Source organism: Adelges cooleyi, unplaced genomic scaffold, assembly GCF_023614345.1.
Source record: "Adelges cooleyi isolate 19-005CV unplaced genomic scaffold, UGA_ACOO_1.1 ACOO_flye_CR_arks_rails_tigmint_CR_PRNA_9, whole genome shotgun sequence".
Taxonomy (NCBI): Eukaryota; Metazoa; Arthropoda; class Insecta; order Hemiptera; family Adelgidae; genus Adelges; species Adelges cooleyi.
The window spans coordinates 12,819,937-12,841,021 of NW_026096579.1; the positions used below are offsets into that span (position 1 = coordinate 12,819,937).

General features: G+C 35.0%; 1 protein-coding gene across 2 annotated transcripts in view; it reads left to right on the plus strand.

Moving 5' to 3' along the window:
* Positions 1-21,085, plus strand: part of LOC126846871 (semaphorin-2A) — a 247,954-nt gene that overhangs the window by 124,202 nt on the left and 102,667 nt on the right. The window lies entirely within an intron of this gene.

The window sequence follows — 21,085 nt, forward strand, 5'->3', positions numbered from 1 at the left end:
ATAGATGATGTAAGTACTATTTTGAAAACACTATACGTACCTTGCCACTGAGTAATCGGATGAACGGCAAAGGGGCATGCAATTTTCGCTGAAAGAGGGGTGACGTTTTCTTTGTTCAGCAAATCGATCGGAGACGAAGGCGTCTAAAACTCTTGAGGGTAAAACTAACATCTCCCTTGTTCATATGCAAAGCAACCAAAAACTTGGGTATATGCTTTACGCTTCAGATGCGAGGTAGTTACAATCAGCTGGCATCACAGTATATAACTTCTTTGACGGGTGGCCGTGATAGACTTAGATGTGTTACGATTGTTCGATGAGATTGCATTTTACCACAGACGCTAATTTGTAAATGTATTGAAATTATTTGACAAAAGCCTCTTGATAGCCAATATTGTTGTGTACTGTGTGTATGACTGCAATCGGGAAGATCAGTTTTTGTTTTATAATATTCAATACAAACATAAAAATATAAGGGTCTTAGCTATTAAGCATTTTTAATACTTTTATTTCAGTTTTTGAGTAACAGCTAAAATACCAGTAGTATCAAGTGTCCGTGAGTAGTGTGTCTTATAGTGTTAATGATTTACTAAATAAAAAAGGTATTTACAACTTACTATTACTAGGAAATTTCACAATCATTACAGTTCAATTGACTTGATGTAACGACGTCAAAGGTGAAGTAGTACACCTTTTCATCGTTATTTTTACTCAACAAATATTAACATACAACTTTGAAAACTACATTATAATAATATGTGGCTTGATTTCAGAGAAATAAACCATTTTTTTCTTAAATTCGCTCGGGTACCGTTTGAGTAGAATTAGGTCGGAAGCAGGGCATTTTCCCCATGCAATCGTGCACGTGGGACATCTGTGGCCAAAGTTGCTATCATAATATAGTCACTATATTATAGCGAGCAAGACGATAAATTCGTGCAAGAAAGTCACGTGTCTTTGGGCAATAGAGAGGGACAACGTGTATAGGAATGAATAGAGGAGGAATCAGATGCGAGGGCGAAGCGTTATGCCGTATAAAAAGCTTTGGCATTGTTTTGCCATGATACTTAGAAAAGGTTATCGTGTGATCTGACTGGCAATTTGAATAATGCGTGCTCGCCACCTTGTATGAGCCGTTGCGCTGTGTGTGCAGTGTAATGTCTATTTCTATACATATATATATATATATATATGTATGTATGTGGCCACACGGATAGAGCAGTTTTGAATAAATTGTTGTGCACAACTTTATACACACGCGTATACTATATTTTACGATTACATCTTGAGTAGCACTTCCCTTCCCCCACTCCCCGTTTGGTTTTTTCGTTCCCACATAAGAAATACGAAATGGTTTGTAAACGTACATATTGTACACGTTTATGTGTACTTTTAAAAGTCCCATAAAAATTGGCGGGTCCGAACCTAACAGTCGCATTGCGATTTTTTCCTCTTCCTCTCTTTGTATACCGTGTACTCAATGACTTTTGGCTTCTTAAATATCATATCGGTCGGTCCGAATATACGTGAGTGAAATGATACGACCTATGCAAATTGTACAAGCATCGCAATTTTACTCGGTATAATTCCACAAAAGCGATTCATTTTTTGCGCACACGTAGTTCAAACGCTTTTTACCGTAATATACAAGACATGAAACGTCCATTAAATGTCTAAAGAACTCAAATGGGCAAGTCCCACTCGAAATCGTGAGGAAATTATTTGACGTTCGAATTAGGTTCAGGATTTTATTGAGTGGTAAAATATATGCGACACTTTTATTATAGCAAATAGAAAATACATATATGTAAGAATCTACGAGGTGTTGTTCTTGTAACACGTGTCTTTTAAAGAAAAAATGTACGGGCACTCGGGCTTTAAAGAAATGTTTTCTGTAGAGTATGGATGAAATAATTATCTGATCATAATCCGTACTTAATCTATTAGAGTAGGTACATCATATTTTTGTTACAGCCTTTTTTTTTGTTTTAACGAATTCGGTATTTCTTAAGTTTCCGTATTATTAAAATTTTTAATGGAGTGATAAAGTAAAATAAATGTACCTTACGTGTTAACAACAGCTGTATTATGTAGTAACAAGAACTAAAACGCATTTATTTTATACTTAAAAAAACCTCAAATGTTTAATGTTAAAACTTATATCATTTTTTTGTTATTTAGTTGTTTAGTATAAACTGAAAAAATATAATAACAATAAACAGGACATCTCGCTCAACTTTAGAGAAATTGAAAGACAAACAAATCGTATTCAGAACTAGTTATCCTAATTAAGATAAAATATTTATCATATTACTTACATGATAATAACTATAACTAATACGGTTACCACAGTTATGTTAATAAAAATCACACTTTTAGTACGATGCGACGTTTCCAGTACTATTTAGAACGATAATTTATTTATTTGGGGTTTTATCTACGTTGTTTAGTCGACATCACCGTGATTTTGTAGGTATAGATATTTAAGGAAATACAATTATTTTCTGCCATCTATAAATGGCATGCCAAAGGTGCACATTTCTCTTCGGGTGTATTTTTGTTTGACATTTCACTATTGTCTTTCCGTTCACCGGCGGCTGTCTTCTTACCATTTTTACTGCCAAACGGTCATCGAGTTGTCGTCCAAGGAACCCAAAAAATGTTTACGACGCCCCTAGGGTTTTAATGCCCGTCCCGGTCTGCTTAGTATTCCAGACCGATTGGGTTTATGTTCAAAACCAACCGCTCGCATCACTACCCTCGAGCATTGCTTCCGTCTGTCTTGCTCCATCAACCGGAAAGGGTAAAAATATATAAATGTATAAACCCTTGGCCTGCACTTTGTCCGCTGACGATCACTCGGCAACGTGTGTACGATTCGAATGTCGATCACGATGCGACGCATCTCTCATTTCGAAGTTAACGTGCCCAAAGTAAGTATGTACACACAGATAGAAGACAATAATACTATATATGGACGTTACCCGGAAACGCGTGTTTGCCTTTGGACGGCGCCACGTTAAACGTCATCGGGGCGACGGGCTCGAGTACGTCTGCCGCGATTGTTTGCGTTCGTGAAACGATTCCAAAATCCGTTTAAAACTAATATAAACGACGCCGGATGACCCTCGTGAGAACTCTTCGTTCAGCTGCACCACAGGGTGTGCAATTAAAACGTCATCCGACATTGTCAAAGGTACGCGGGGCACGTCACACGCAAGTCCTGTGGTGCAGTTCAATATCAAAGTCAAAATAAATACCGACTTCAAACCCCTTGGCGTATGCCATGTCGCTTTAGCGTTCTAGGGATTTTTTTTTTTTTTGAATAATTCAATTCCGTTACTCCTCGACCGGGGAGACGGTCAGCGAGACAGCTATGAGACACTTGCACAGTGCGTGGGATGTGAAGACTTTTCGAGCTGACGTTTAGGCATTCTGGATTGATATCCCCTAGCGGTTTCAAAAGAAAATATTTAAGGGATACCCCGAGCACAATGAGAACAGCTATAATACAGGTCGCCCGTTACTGGATTTCCTTGAACAAATAAGACGCGGCCGTAGTCCTTTTGGAATGTTTTTGCATGTCTCCCTCTCAAACAAATCATGAAGCCGTCTCGGCCATTTTCAAGGTAAATACGTGTCGAGCCCCTTGTTCGACGCGGCGCCGGTACGTGCCCGGGGAACTTGATGAACGGCGGTGCGGTGGCAAACGATGGCGATATAGAGGCCTCCAGCCCTACCAAAGGCCTAGTAATAAACGCCTTTGTAATTTTAAACTACATATAAAGTTTATACAACAGTCCTTGGCATCGAAATGATTTATCGTAGAGCTATTATTTGTATCTGTCTAAGAGCCGCACGAGACCTGGGTCGAAACGAGTGGTTATCATTTTTATGGGTGGAATTCGTCCACCATCACAATATGAATTTTGTACACCAGTATCGCATAACAGTTTCTTATGATAATATAATATAATTATTGATCCCCGTGACCGTTGAAATCCAACATACAAGCTGCCGGCGTTTAATCTTTTATCTTTGTATATTTTTCCTTTTATCCCTTTCTTGGAGTAATACGGGTTTCTCGTTTTACTTTTGCGCTGGGGCCATAATATATATATATATATGTAAATTTTTTCTTTTCGCTCACTTAAACGATCACGACATAATGTTTTTTTTTATAGCTATAGCGTGCCCTATAAAGTATGTATTTAAAAAATCAATATACGGATATAAGAGGCTATTACCGTATTGTCGGTACTGTATTTTTATTATTTTTATCTAAGTTTTGCCTACGCAAATAACATGATACGTTTAACGTTGTGGGTATACGGTAAACGTATGTTATCCGCTTTGTTGTAAACTGATCTCTTGGGTTACCACTCAAAGACTCGTGTGCTCTTCAGTAAGGCACACGCGAAGAGTCGTCACACCGTGCCGGAAGGAAACCGCAGTGATTTACTGTAATGCAATAACCGAGCAAATGCCGCTGGGTGTACTAACTACTAAGCGCTCAAAATCACATAAATATGAAATTCACAACCGCGTGTACTTAAGCAGAATATCAATGGAAAAACAAATGCCAACGTTTGATCGAGACAAATATTATCTATAACGTACACTGAACTACTATTGTATTATATTATAACGCAATTATACTTTTTGCCCATGAATACTAGACACAACATTATGTATATATATATCTATATATATATATATAAGTACTTTTAAAGCTTTTTATAACAAATGAAAATATTTTTTAAATACTTTCAAATGATTAAGAGCAAATATTTGTCCAATAACATTTTATAAACTTTAGATTTTCATTGAATAGTATATTTCCAATACAATTCATATAATATATCACCTATTCAATACCAATAGTATTGTCATAAAGTTGTCTAAAATTTGTATTACAATTTTGATAAATTAAATCTATTGCCAAAACTAATTTTTAAATATTTAAAATTTTTAAAACCCGACCAGGTAACATAAATTATTGAGAGCTCAGAGCACAAGTGAACTAAGTCCAACACGGCAGATTTCCAGTAACTGGCTCCTAAATTGTTTTTCGCATAATCTACTCTGTGGTACAGTGCAGTATGTACATGTTGCCATTTTTCGGCATTGAGCTAAGGACTTGGTTCACTGGGGCACTGAAAGATATTACTTTTGCGCGAAAAACCTCACAATGTGAAAAAAAATGAACTGGGTTTACTTGATTTTTTGGAGTATTAAATAAAGAAAACTTTGATAACATGGTAGTTAATGTCGAAAAACTTGATGATCCATGCTGACTAATAATGCGCGATAATTTGTTCAAATTAAATGGTCTATTCGGTTGTATGTGAAGCTGAGTAGGGTATAAAATATTTGTTTCTATCGAAAAACATGTCTATTAGGATGTATGCAACGAGGGGAGGGGTGAAGGAGCTTGCTAGAGATTAATAATATATATTTATGTTGTTTTATAACATAATACGTGGGCACGAATGTATATGGCCGGCGGACAAATTTTGCCGCAGAGTGCATTATCGCATATTATATATTGTTGTGTGTGTCGTGTAACGTATTGGCCGTAAAACTCTGGGAATCCCGCGAGTAACCTATGCCGGAAATGTATTTATCTGCACCGCCCGCTTCTGGTGGAGGGCCGGTTTGTTCCTTGTTAATTTCCTGGACTCGGGACCCGGCCACTTTGTATTGCTAATGCGTTTATCTTGTCGTCGTTTTCGGATTTATTGCCGGTTGACGTTTAGTGCGCCCCCGATGATCGCACACGGTATTATGTTATATGGCAGGCAAAAAGGCCAAACGCGGTATTTTGTGACGGCCAGGCATTTGCCCTGTTCGATATCGGACTACTACCCGGGAGCCAGGGGCGGCCCGACCCCCGGGGATACGCCTCCCCGCAATAATTTCACCCTGTCAAAGAACACACGACGGCCAAGAGACGGAGTACGTATATCCGTACACGGCCCGCCGGTCACCCTTGGACATTCTCGGTCCGCGTTATTGTTATTATAAGGGTCATTTTCTCCATACTCGTGTACTTGGACTTTTTTCGCCCACTCTCTCCGTCCACGCATAGTCACTTTTGTACATGTATTTTGTTTCTGAAATTCCGACGAACGCCGCTGACTATCGCCGTGTGTTCAGGGCACGCAACGATATGGGAAGAATTCCGCTACCCCTAATAAAATATAACGTTAGCTATCGTTTCCAAAATAGATATACCCCCATACCGTCGGTTGAACGGTCACGACGATCGGTATGCAAAGGAAAAGTACAAAATTCTTTAAAAAATAAATCTGAAGATATAATAAATTGTGATGTTATAAAAACTATAAAAAAAATGCATATAATAAAGTATATATTGGCTTAAAGCCAATTTCAGAACAAACATTCCGTTATTGAAACATTCCTTAATTTTCATTTTTTGTTTTATATTCTAACATTTATTATTACCGTGAATATCTAAGCAATCTCTACGTTTCTCCGTCATTTGTTTTAATAGTCTGTTTTAGTGAGAAAATCTTTTATGGTCGAAACAACAGTAGCCTTCTATCTGAACTCGAGACATTTCGATTGTCATTTCTCATTGTTTTCGATTTCGACAAACAAACCTGTGCCAATATAACAACGAACGACTTAACGTTTGATATAACTTTAAATAATCAAATCAACCGTTCACTGAAGCGATGTTTAAAAAATCATGACAGTATTGTTATTGGCTCTTGGTAAAAAATAAACATGCGCCCGTTTATCGATTAATCTCCTGCCTTACTCAAGAGTCAATGGTTTGATTTATCAAAGAAACGTTTCTCGGTGTACCGTTCAAAGTATTGCAAAGTGACCTTATCGGTCCCTTCATGTTTCTATTTTATCTCAAACATCTAAGGGGTTGAATATGGCTTGAAAAACGTTATCCGCACTGCGCTATTCCTCACAAAGGAAATTCTGGGACCGACCAAATTATAAATGGCCCTTCAACGCCGTAAGCTAGTGCGTTTGCCTTGAACGTCTTTGGAATTGGTCACTTCGTTAGTAGCTCGGACCGCAGAGCAGAACTTTAGTCAAATACAAGAAGCCCCAAAGAGTTCGAAGCATTTCCTATTACTTATTGTGAAATATTTTTTAGCACAAGTTTTCATTAACTTTTATCTTATCAAGAACTGAAAAGCACTTGAGACATCTGTAAACAGGTAGGTAGCCTGTCTGTGCTGATTCATAGAATTGTATTGTTTAAACCTTTTGTTGAAAACGTATCACGTTTCACCACCATATATACCGGTTCAATTTGTTCTTCAAGCATTTACACGTTTTTTGTCTCATTCTAAATCTTTTTCATTTCCAAATTTTAACACCAAACATTCTATTTTAGACCTACTTAACCTATTTTCATATTCTGTTCTTCTAATTTTTCTTTTAATTTCTATTAATTCCTCCTAGTCCTGTATTACTTTGATTAAGCCCAATAGTCTGGGATAATAGTAATTGTTTATGATGTCATCGCCACCGTTTGGTGTTAAAAACAAAAACGTGCATAATTAATTATTATACCTAGTGCGTTCAATTTGCAGCGTTTATTGCGGTAAAATATCCATAAATTACATATAACGTGAGCTTTTACTTCCGTCACATGTAATTGCGATACACGTGAAAAAGAACCGATTAAGATATTATTTAAATTCGTGGTGGAAAATACATGTTACTCTATAATGCCATTATTGTATGGCTTAATGTAAGTATTAAAGCATAACGCGTGACGTATCGGCCTTATGCCAGAGTATAAATTACACCGTACGTATAAAGCACACACACACACACAAAGCCGTATTAGTAGTTGTAAGAAGTTCAATTATTTTTGTTTCATATCTGAAGTATAAGTATGCAGTGTAAGGTATGGTCGAACCGCGTGGGAATTCTGCACGCAAGTGGGCGTAAAAAAAGTGCGCTGGGGGGAGAATGTTTTTTTTCTTGTTTTATTTTTTTAATTTTATAACTACCAATTTTCTTAAAAAAATTCACGTTAGTTAACAAGATAAGAACGAGTATTACAATAAACGTGGATATTTTATAAATGTAAAAATCATAGTAAATTGTAATACAAAAAAAGGTTATTCAAATATTAACATTATATTTTTCTTCTCAAGAAAAAAATGCTATAATAATTATTGTTACCTTTGTTTTAATATTAATGTTGCTTAGCGTGTAATAATAATGTAGTACAAAGGTCGACTTATTTCTATCTGGCTAATATTGCAAGACGAGAAGTTATCTATGGCGTAAGTTGTAATACAACTTTTGATAATCATAACTTTTCTTAGACCCATTCAACGAGATTAATTTTTGGAAGAACTTTGGAATATAACAGTTCTGCAAATATTCCTTGATAGAAGCAACACTCGATTTATTAAATTGAGTAAGTTTTCTGTTCCGAGTAGTCGAATCAAAGTTAAATTTATTTTAAAATCATTGTCTCTTCATCACTATATGTAGATGTTTTAAATTCGAATTATATTTAATAATACATAATAAATTAATATAAAATATTTATGAAGTATAGTGAAGTATAGATTACAAAGTTAAAATTATTAAAGCTAATAATATTTTTTCCGATTTTATTTAATTAATTTGTATATTATATACTTTTATCCTCTTCACTTAAAAAAACAATAATCGGCCATTTTACGTTTATTAGATGACGCTGGAGATTTATGCGTTCAATTTAATGATGCACATCTTATTAAAAAATCTTCTAAAGCCATTGGTTGTATAAAACTTTATTGGTTCTATAACCCTTGTTAGGATCACTCACAGTAGTCCATTAACGTTTTATAAAACCAATAAAGATGTATACAGCTATGCTCAAATGATTTTATTCTTGAACAATGAAAACTATAAAACTGGATAAGTTGATGTTTGTGGTGATCATTTTTGAGAAACATTTATTTTACTTCTATTTTGTTTGTGTAACCCTAATTTTTTAAGCATACAGTTGTCCACGTTTATTGTATGTATATTACATAATATTTATTAATAGGTATGTCTAAAAAATACTTTTTTATAATTATCATGAAATAGAAATATTTGCTAATGTCATATTTTAGCTTCAAAACCTTTTTTTCAAACTGATAAATTTTTGTTTACTACTTAAGTTAACATTTTGTTTAATGAAAAATGGTAATAAAATGCAAAAAAAAATTCTTAAAGTACTTAGAGTTGAGCTAGGGATCTAAAATTCTGGGGATTTCTTATTTGAATAATCTACTATCGTTTAAAAACGGTGAGCCGTTGGAATAACAAAAAAATGTACGGTAAAACAGTATTAAATGTATATATATATATACATATGTACATTATGATTTCACCCTATATGGAAACTAGAAATTTGCCTAACTATATGAAAACATTATAATGTTCACTTAGCAAAATTCGGGCTAGGTGGAATGTTCCTTTTCAAGTAGTACAAACGGTATGTAGATTTTGCCAAACGAGACCGCGCTACGCTTCCGGTCTCCGCTGTCGTCGTCGTTAGCTTGAGAGTAATCCGAAATGCCAACAAGTACAATAATAATTATTATACTATGACGTGGCATGTGCTCGCATAGTACTCGACCTGATAACAATAACGTACCCACATTATGAGCTGCAAAAATACATTGCGGTCATAATTGTTATTAATTTGTTTTATTAAAAAGAATAAAGAAACAAGGCGGTCGCGGTACGGTCAGAGAACGTTTAATTCGATTTTAATTGCGTTCATCAAGCCAGCACGGGGTTCGTGCCGGCGACAATGCAAACGACCCGTGAAATTCGAGAAAACCCATCCCTCTGCCCAGTGCAACTTGCTTCCACAACCCCTGGGCCTCCACGTTGCCCGGTCATGTCCGTATCAGTGTTTGGCTAAAGCACTGTTTTCGGCATCCATAACTCTTAAACGGTAGCCTGAACAATAGTACCGCAAACCGTTATTGCGTTCTGGCGGCGGTGACGCAAAGACAAAGGCAAATGAAAAAAATCCATCCCAGTCGTATAGTTTTATTTTTACTTTGGTAGTAAATTATGGTACAATATAGCAATAATAACTCTGTTTTTTTTTTTGGCAAATGCGACTACGCGGATGTGTTAATCGATATATATATATATATATATAGGTAATATACGGTAAAAAGGGGTCTTCGGTTTTGATTCAACCCCTCTCTGTATTCCCAGCAGACGCGTTACCGCGGTAGAAAAAGGTTAGGTATACTGTATAAAAAAAAAAAAACTTTGGAAATACTACAATATCCGTCACTGTGTGTATAAGATATACAGCGAGATGCTAAGAAGCGGTATAATAATATACATTATTATGAAAAATATCCGAAACAAAACTTTTTCGTTCTTCTCGCGCTGTTTACAAGTTATATATTATATTATGACTTGTGTCGGTGCATGAAATCGTGAAATGAACTCCTTCGTTTCCGGTGAACGGTATTAATTTTAATTTCACCTGAACTCCTCTCTTTGGCGGCACTTCTGTATATACTTCCCAGCTACTACTTTCACGCCGCCGTGCGTTTCAATAGGCTCGGTATTCTGAAAAAAAAAGAAAAAAATTACTCGTTTCGGAATATTAAATTTTTATTTCAATCCCCGTTGAATAATATGCAAATTGAAAGTGAACTGGCGCGAATATGACACCACTTATGCAGTTTAAACTGTTTGAAAAGGCGCTTGGGTTTTTTCCACCTCCGTATCGTATAGTTCCATTATAATAACTTATTCGCGTATAAGCTCAGCCGAGTCACAGCACACGTGCAAAAGAATAAGTGGGTCGAGTACATAATATATACATATTATATTACACCATACGCTTTTTTTGTATTTATCCCGTATATGTGTGAGCGAGCATGTGCTATTAAGAAGGCAATGCTACCCTGCCGTGTGTCAAACGAGTTGGCCTTTCAGCTTTAATACAGTGACTTTTGATGGTTCTCAGTCGTCATCCACCGCAATCTCAGCGCCATATTTAAACTTAATATTTTCATTAATATCGTTATTCCTAGTTTTTATACTTCCCGGTTTAGCGGTAATTCTTGCCGTTACAAAGGCATCATCGTTGAATTCACACGCAAACGCTGCGACTTATGACTATTTTTATTTTCTTGTACAGTTATCCACATAAACCTGTCGTTATCCCGGGTGCGCTTCGCATAATATATATTCTAACAACCGAGTTCTAGTCCGGCAGCGTGTAATTTAGTCATACATATTTTAATAGCAGACTTTTAAAAGTAGGTATATGAGCTTGTGCATTGTACAATTGGCCTAACACGCGCACACGACCGACTATAACGCATTAAATAGTATACTTATGTCCGTCGCGACGTTCCCCTTAGCGTTCGATGTCGATTTCCTATTTTCCCTTTGCATTTCCAGGAAAAAAACACAACCGTTTTCTTACCCCTCTATACTTCCTTACCCCAAATAAGTGCGTAATCATTCGCCTTATGTACAAACATCAACATTGTACGATGCTCCCGAGTCGGCACCCTCGGGCTATTTGTGGCAATTATTATCGTTTGGGGGACGAACATCCGTTCGGTTTTGAATGTACCGCATCGTTGGCCGCTGTCGCCGCAGGATATGCATAAAAAAGGACCTGAAATCACTTGGGTCGGGTCTTTGGGAAGCAGTACCTACCTCAACGCGAAATCCACTCGAGGATTGTCGATATTTTATAATAAAACGAGTATTTTCGTGTAATTTTTTAGCCTCAAATTTCCCTATAAAAATACAACTATAATGAGCATATTAACTACTTCACAACAGGCAACCGAACATTCGTGTTACACTTTTTTCATAATAGTATTTAACTTCTTTTTTATCCCATAATATACCAATATGCATATTCATTATTTTACCGCCTGTATATTAAAATCTGTTATTTGATTTCAACGACATGACTTGTTAGTTTCAGAAATACCCGCCAAAAATTACCTCAGCAACTGCAAACTACCTTTAAAACAGTAATTTCTCCGGATAGGCTTGTTACCTATGAAGTGCTATTCCAACTAACGTGTTCTTCACTGTGCTTTTATCCGAAGTAATAGATTGAAAATGTATTAGTAACAGAAAATATAAAATAATGTCACTTTTTAGAGTAGATAAAATATTTATTTTCAGGCTTATAGAAACTATATCCATTTAGACGATTGGTATTTCTCATTGTTTTCGAGTTTTCCTCCCGTCGAGGGAGCAGGAGAAGAAAAAAAAAGTAAGAGGATGAATAGACTTCACACGGTATATCTATAAAGATCTCACCTAAATGGTTGCGTTTACGGAGACGCTAGATACATTTTTCATGAGAACACGGCCAATAACTGAACTGTTATTGGTATCCAAATCCCAAAAATAAGTAATTGTAACTTTAAAAATGTTATATATGATATTTCATAGAAATTGGCTTTCGATTTCCTATGTAACTTGTCAACATTCTTATAGGTCATAGTTATAATTACAAATAAAAGTAAATTTGTATGTGTTTTCATATTATAATATGTGTACACATAATCAATTATTTCTGTTTGTTTTCGTTTTCCGTCTGAATTGTGTACACAAGTCGTTTAGACATACCTTATAATGGTAAATTTGTTTGAAGCTATTCTCAGATAATGTCTTCGCTTGTGGAACGGTCGTTGATAATTTTTAATTATTATCGACTCGTTGCCGTAGCTACCCTATGACAATACGAATGAAATATGAATGACTGCCTGAAACCATTTGGATGAACATTATAAATATTGTTTATTGATTATGAAACAATAGTGTATTGTTGCCGTGTTCATACTTTTTTTTAGTGTGAACGGTAGATTGTGTTTAAATAATATGGATCAAAATATTATCAGTGATTTGAAGTTTCAGATAAACGTTTTAAAGTGAATCTCTAGATGACAATATATATACATGTAGGAGAAATAAATAAAAATTCTCCAAAGCTTCTAAGGGCAAGGTTTTTTAAAAAATTTTTTGTTTGGCATGGCGCTTTGATAGTAGTGTACCTAAAGAATTTTCTATATACATAAAGAAGCCAATTCGATTATTTGTAAAATAAAAAATAATAGCACGCCGTAGTTTCAAGTTGGAAAGTATGTACATTTTGTACACTTTTCAAATGTTCGGCCCAATTCCTTTCAGGTACAATTTCTGATTTATAAGACTTGCTACATGTAAAAGTCGGTTCAGTTGTTTAGATAATAAATCATGGGTCTAGATACAAAAATAAAAAATAAAAATTGTTAAACAACACTTTCCTAGCTACGCATCGAAGCTAAAACAAAGAGTTCGCCCATAGAAGACGTTTAGTTTAAGTAACTTATGAAGTACAATACAAATCATTTTCAGTTCTAATAGTAATTATTAAAAAATACTCGGTGTAAACATTTGAATGAAATAATTTAATTGGAAAAAAGGCACATACCCACTTTTAAATATATTCTGTTAGCAGCATTTTCAGCTACTTAAGAAACTAGATCTAACTTGACTCTGAAACGAATACAGGAATGAATGAAGGGAATAACTTCAATTACCAAAAAGTTACAGCTTGTAATAACATTAATAACACGTTTACAATTAGTTGACATTATTTTAATTTTCATTTCAATTATTAAGTAACAAAATACTAATATGTTTTGTCAGAGTCCTATAAATATTTGTTAACATGAATTTACAGCGACAAAAGTGCGAACCGTGATACCCACAGGGGATCAAAGATCATAACCATAAATAATGCAACTTACTATAATCGGATCACCTTTTTTTTTTTTTTTGTTATAAATATTTTTCTCTGTTCAAATAAAACGCTAATTCTGCTGTGTGTTTTTTTTTACAATTTACGGCCGACGTAGAATTCCAAGGGATGAATTATTATTAATTCTGACAAATTAGCTTCTGTCAGCTCTGCTTTTGCGAGAAAATTATCATCAGTGACCTACGACCTATTTATATTTTACATATATAGCTAAGAAAACCTCCAAACCAGAGTTAAACCCTACTCATTCTAATATCTGAACGTACAACACATTATGACCATTTTCAACACTATGTATATAAGTAGTTGGTTCGGTTAGACCGTCGCACATTTGATTCCAGTTTTCACTTTTTCATAAAATAAACTACCAACGTCTCGTGGTAACTAAAAGTGTTTATACACTTTTTTTTTTATGTAAAACTATTATAGCTAAATATATTTCGATGATATTGTGCTACTCGTGTCATAATTTCAGTAGGGGTTTCCTGAAAATCGACTTAAAAACTTTCGGAGCTTTAATTTTTATACATACATTTTTTTTTATTTAGAAACAAAATAACACTGAACTTGAGGCTGCTGGTGATTTTCGGTTTTAGCAACTATTAAGTCGAGTCAACTGAACAAAAAAATTCGGCGGAAGAACCAATTTATTCAGTTAAATCAACTATGAAAATATATTGTTGTCGTTTTTCGCGTCAGTGAATTTTTACAGGAATTTTATTAATATATATTAACTCGTGGGAAACAACGGCGGGAGCTTTGAAAAACCTAAATATCCGTTTTTCTTTTGACAATTATTGACGCCATACCAATGGGGCTCCTCCTATTCCGTATTCATTACCACTACTATGAGACTTTCCCCCCAGGTTCGCCCTCGGGTCATTATCGAAGCCTCACAACGGCGTGTCGCGCTATAAAGGAAAAGATTTTATCTAAACGGCCGATCGCCCTCGATTTCCACGCCAAAGGTGGAACGGTGCTATATTTTTAAGGCTTCTGCCGTCTATTATTATATTATAATATATTTACAAAACAAATATGAAAGTTCGTGCGAGTGGAACTATAACCACATGCAAGCATATCACAAATTGATTTTAAGAGGCTCAATAAGAGGAACCCGTCGCAGATTGAAATTCAAATAAGTATTTAACAAACGCTGAGCTGGCACATGCATCACTACTATACGGTAGTTCGGGGTAAGACGTAGCGAATTCAGTTTAAACTTCAACACGAGGATTAGTCGATTTTGTTTTACATGCCCCCCCCCCTTTCGGTACCGTGTGGCATTATTCACACCCTCGCACCTAACTTTTTCCTTTTAACGTAATTGTCCTCTTGAACGGTGTAGCAGCAATCGCCGACTAATTTCCTATCGCGTTATTAAGTGTTTTTCTTGTGTTCTAATCGGATTCGCAACGGCGCTGTTTGCCAGCACTCGAGCTAATGTCTTTATCGGACCTGGGCTCGTTTAATTCGATCCCAGTGAGAAAAACTACTCGTGCCGGCCTGGCACGAAGTCGTGCCAAATCCGTTTGCCATCTACTTTAATTCTTCTTATTCTAGACCAGCGCCTTCGGCTAATCGGATACGTGAAAAACTTTTTTGGAGTACTTACCGCGAAAACAGTGTTGGACCTCGACCCTTGGTTCGATGTAATAGTTTTCGTGTTCTGCATTCGGATACCCCTTCTCTCGGGTTATTGCAGCTATTAAAATCTATGTTCTTTTGGCGTCAATGGCTGTCAATAGTGTTATTGGCTGTTAAAACATTTTATAAATGCTAAGACTTTATGCCATATTTTATGGCCGTGAATTATTCTAAAATAGTCGTCTGTACGAAATGTTACATATCTACTTACAATAATTAATAATAGTTGTTGATTTTTGTAAAAAGGTTTACAGCCTAAGTTTACTAATCGTCACCGGTTTGATGACAACCGACCGGCTAGGTTTAGATAAAAGTGTTTGTTTTGTCTTTTCATATTTACAAGGATTATTAGCCAACAGGACTAACGGAAAACTTTTGTTGTACCAACGTTTCACGTTTCAACTATAGCAAAGTTATCAAAGGCATCGTTATTTTTACAGAACATTACAGTCCACTAAATACACTACTTGTATCACAGCCGGTTTTTTTTGGTAAAATAAACAAAAAAAATTAATCGTGCAACCGTTTTGGACCAAGTATAACACGCGCGCGTGTGCTGTTGTGTATTTTTTCAACTTCCTTTGAAAGTCTACAAATCAATTTAAAAAAATGCGTTTCAAAAATAAAAATGCAACAGGACCACGTGTTGTGGTGAGGTGGTGCGGTATACACGAATCGTTCACAGCGCTAATATTATGCATATAATATCATGAACCGCGGCGGGGTAATGATCATGGCATGGCGGCGGCTTGCTTGCTTTTGTGCCTCGTTCATAAATAAAATAATAGTAATAAACGCGCGCAAAATTGGCATACGCTTTGCGGAAAGTGGACGGCGAGGAGAGGAAACCCGAAGAAGGTAAATGGACCGTACGGAAATCCGACCGCTCCACTAATTTCACACCATTAAACGTAATTTATCGAACGTTTATCAGTCATCCTTTCCAGTGTTTACACCCAATAAAACGATTCGAGAAAATAATATCGGACCTTTTTTTTTTTTAATAGCCGAAAAAAAATATCCATACCGGTTCGTCGGACTAGGTCGACACTTTTTTTGTTTTTGTTTTTAATCAACACCAAAAACCACTTACACCACCGCGCGTTTAACTGATAAATATTTTACCTTTGGAAAAAGTAAACGTTTGCGGTAAAAAATTACCTAAAAACGATTTATATACCTACCTACTGCAGTATACGATAAGTCCAATATTTGTTTTTTGCCGAAATAGCCAAAGAGGTCCGAGGAGACGTCTGGTTTGATGCCATTTCGTTTCGTGTGTTCATCGTGTAAGGTTTGCAGTTTTTGGTCACTTTGGAAAAAACTCCGAAACACACTAAAGTCACGGGTGACAGAGGAGACCACTTGGAGGAGGTATAGCATCCCCTACCCTAGTCCAGTATTATAGTAACATAGTATAACACCTATAGACGTTATTGTTACAAGTACAATTTAAAAACACACACAAATAACATATTAAATAGTAATAATTTAAGACACATAAAATAAAGGTATTTTAATAAACAGTACAAACAATTAAAAAAATACATACAAATATAACAAAAAATATCTAATACATATTATAAAAATCACACAGAACATAGATGTTTGTGTATTATAGAATGTATCATATCCAGAAAAACAATAACTTTGGTTCATCTAGTAATTTTTAAGTATGAGTATATTATGTCGTCTACATAATTCTCATAAATATTAAATGTGTTCCTTGTGGATTTACACCTAGCTACTTTTTCTGTAACCTTTAGAAATAATAACGTTATCAAATTTGATTTGATTTTGTTTAAAATGTTTCCAAAGTTTAAAAACTCGACGTCATATGACTTATTTTATGCAAAACATAAACAGGTTTCAAAAATTGCCTACTCTTTATAACCATTTCATTGAGTTGTGACTCGTTATTTTAGGATAAATTGTTTTGGCTGTAAACGTTTGATTTTGCCGTCAAGTTGATGGCCTATTGATATTACATTAAAAGTTCTCAAAGGCCTAGCTAATGGAATTATATTTACCCATCAAGAGCTGACGAGAGCAAACTATATTAATGGTTAAATCGCGGTAATAATTTCCGTGGCGGCGATTAAACACGCCGGTAATTAAACCAACTCATCAAATTCTTATTTGTTTTTTGAATTTCACGTTAAAGAGCGTCCCTGGTAAATATATAGTGATTTCATTTATATACATTGCCGTCGCCCTTATAATATTTTATAGCGTCGTTATAATGTATTTATAAAAAAAAAATCGTTTAGAAAACCTCTCAGCGACGAAAAGATTGGTTATGATATCAAATCGTTGTTGAAGAAACTTTATAATATTAATAACGCATTATGTAAACTACTCCTGGCCGTGTGCGCAAACACTTTTTTCTAATATCCGAACGGATAATCGTTTTTGACAGGCAATATGCAAACGACGACGATACAGTAAACTTTACTGCTATACATTTAACATTATTGGAAATCGGCAATCAAAACAAATGTGTATTTTATATAATATGTTTGTTTCTATTAAACATCTGTTTCACATCCCACAGTTGGATACGTTTTATTTTTCATATACTCGGTAGGTACACGACTGCTGTCTGTTACTGAACTACATAAAATTAATAATAACGATATTATGGCTTTTCCTCTAAAATAATTTTGTCTTCAAACTTCGCGGTGCATAATTCCCTGTCAATTGCAGTGCAAACGACAGTCGCCAGAGTTATGCTTATTGCTTGTATGTATGTACAAGTGTAATCGAAAAGATCCATATAAGCAGCACTGAAAAACTGATACAAGCATATCGATTTATACATAATAAAAAAAAATGTAAGCTCTTTAACCGTAGGCTGGAGAGAAGAAAAAAACATTACTTCAACAGCTATCCGATTGTCAGTTTAAATGGAATTTGTTTTTCACTGCCATAACGTTACTACTCTATTCCACGGGGGTGCGATTTTTTCCCCCGTGCACATCCATTACAGCAGTGAGACGTGCTTTTACAACTCCCAACACAGTTACACTCGTTTTAAATATTAAAATAATCAATTTGTCAAAAAGCATTTCGCATTCAACAAGTGCATTTTATAGCAAAGCAAACAATAATACGATTATTGATTTATTACAAGAATAACAGCGATATAGAAACACGAAAAACTTAAGTATTTGTTAAAAAATAAATAAATAAAAATAAAGCATCACTATTATTTAAATATATTTTTAAATAGATAAAGAAAACTATCAGTAGACCTGTTGGCTGTAAGAAATTGAAACGAACAAAAACAAATAATAACATACGTTTCATATTAATCGAATAAACAAAAAAATTAAATAATTGTACAAATAAATATTTATTTATTTTAGTTTAAATGCCAATCGGCTGTTAATAAGTTCAATAGCTAATATAATAATACATTTAAACGTAAGATAAAACAAATAAATCTAGACATAAGATATAACATAGAGATAACAATAAATAAAAAACTTACAATTAGTGCTGTATGGACAAAGGTCACACTGTCTATAAGATGTGGAATGAATAAGAATATGAAAAGGAGTTGGATTTCTATTGATGTGTGAATAGGAACTTTAAATAAAACACGGGGAGAGGTCAGGAGCATCTCAAGAACTATCGAGGGGAGCATTAATAAATTGATATTAATATAGAAAAATAACTGTAATTATTTTGTAAACTTGAACTGTTAAATAATTAAGATACATTTTTAATGAGTTATCGTTATTACAATATTATAATAACACAACAATAATAATAGGAAATTTCTTGCAATTTTTTTAGAAATCAAGATATTTTTCGAGTATGGTTTTGTTAATTTATTAAAATTTCTTTGGTAAAGTATTGTGTGTATCCATGCGTCCCTCAAATGAGTGATTTGCTCTAAACTGAACAACAACGTAAATGGTAACATGTTGCAAAACGTCAAAAATGTTTTCCAATAACAAATAGTAGTCCAATTCCATTAGAATACAAGAGTAATAAAGAGTAATAACAAGACGTGTTAAAGTAAGTGGATAAACTCACTTGTGCTGTAACAGCGCGGTGCCACAATTCCGTCGAGTAGCTAAATTGTCTATACTGGGCGCCGTATTATAAAAATTTTATTTGAATTCAACTTTTATCTTTTATGCAAACCATTCTCAATCCATTTAATAACGATATATTTCAATTGTTATTAGCCTCATTGACATGCGTTGGATAGGAAATCATCAATTGAAAACGGCGCAGGTGCCCTAAACTCTGGTTGTTACACGTTAAGTCTCTTAAGTCATTTTTTTAGTTAAAAATATTGCAACAAAAGATTTCAAAAAAAAATGTTAAAAACCGGTTTTATTTTTAAAAACTGTTAAATACCACATTCATATTTGAATGTTAAAAGTTAACTACTAATCTTCCTCATTATTGTTCTATAATAGATACACACAATATATTTAGCTATAAATTAAGATTCTGGGAAATACCAGATGGCTCTCCCCCCTCAATTAGTGTAATAATATTTCATGTAGTATGACATTATAATATTATCAACTATAGGATAGAAATTAAAATATGTATGCATTATAATAATCTCAAATAATTATAGGAATTTTCCACAACCAACTATGAACCACTATTAAAGCTAAACTTCATCAATAAACAGTTGTGTTTATTTTTAATCGAATCCTATTTTATTTTTATGAGATGTTCCACATAGTATTGCCATTCTAGAACGATGTAGAGTGCGCTGGAGTGATTAACACACTTTTCCACTTTTGTAGGGATTTACGGTTGTTCGTGTTCCGATCGACGGTGCCCGTTTTACATTTAACTCCACGCCGGAAGAATAAAATATATCCCTTGTTGTATCCCGACCGGAAACCCTTTGGGGGACACTCCGGAGTGGTTTGCGAGAATTTGTTTTCGCGTGTCGAACAATAAATAGCGGTCACGTATCTTGGATTGATCAAAAGTAAAAAAAAAAAGGTTTTTTTACGCCGCAATTGAATTCTGTCCCCGCCGGAAAAATATAGCGTTTTTTTCCAGCAACGATGATAATTGTGGGCCGTAAACCAGGTGCGTGCTCGAATGCCAATCCCGCGTTTGACTTTTTCAAATATGTGTAATTACCCGGACCGGAAGCGTGAGGGGTAAGATGAATTCGTACTCGTTTTTTATTCATTGACTTACGGTTAGCAGGTTGTACATGTATAGTTTACCGCGGCGGCAATGATAAACAACAGCGCAAAGATAAAGTACACCTCGTTTGGGTTACGGGCCAAATCTAATATTGTTGTGTTGTATCACGTGTTTACAAAATCCAATAAACTCAAACACCACCTCGTCTCTCTCCTCATTCCCCCGGACGGTCGTTAGGGCCCCTGTGGATATCCTCCTCCGGTTCCATATATATACGTGATTCCGGTGCCGACGATTATTTATTTGCAACAAATGAGCACTGCCGCGTCCGTCCATTGGGATTTTTCATAGCGCACCGTGTAATTCGTCTTTGGAGCCAATAGCAATCCGCTAAAAAAAAAAAGGCATTAGTCTTTGAGTCCATACGCGGTCCCGTTAAAGAGTCGTGGTCGATTCGCTTAAGAACAAACACTGTAATATGTATATATGCATTTCTCGAGGACG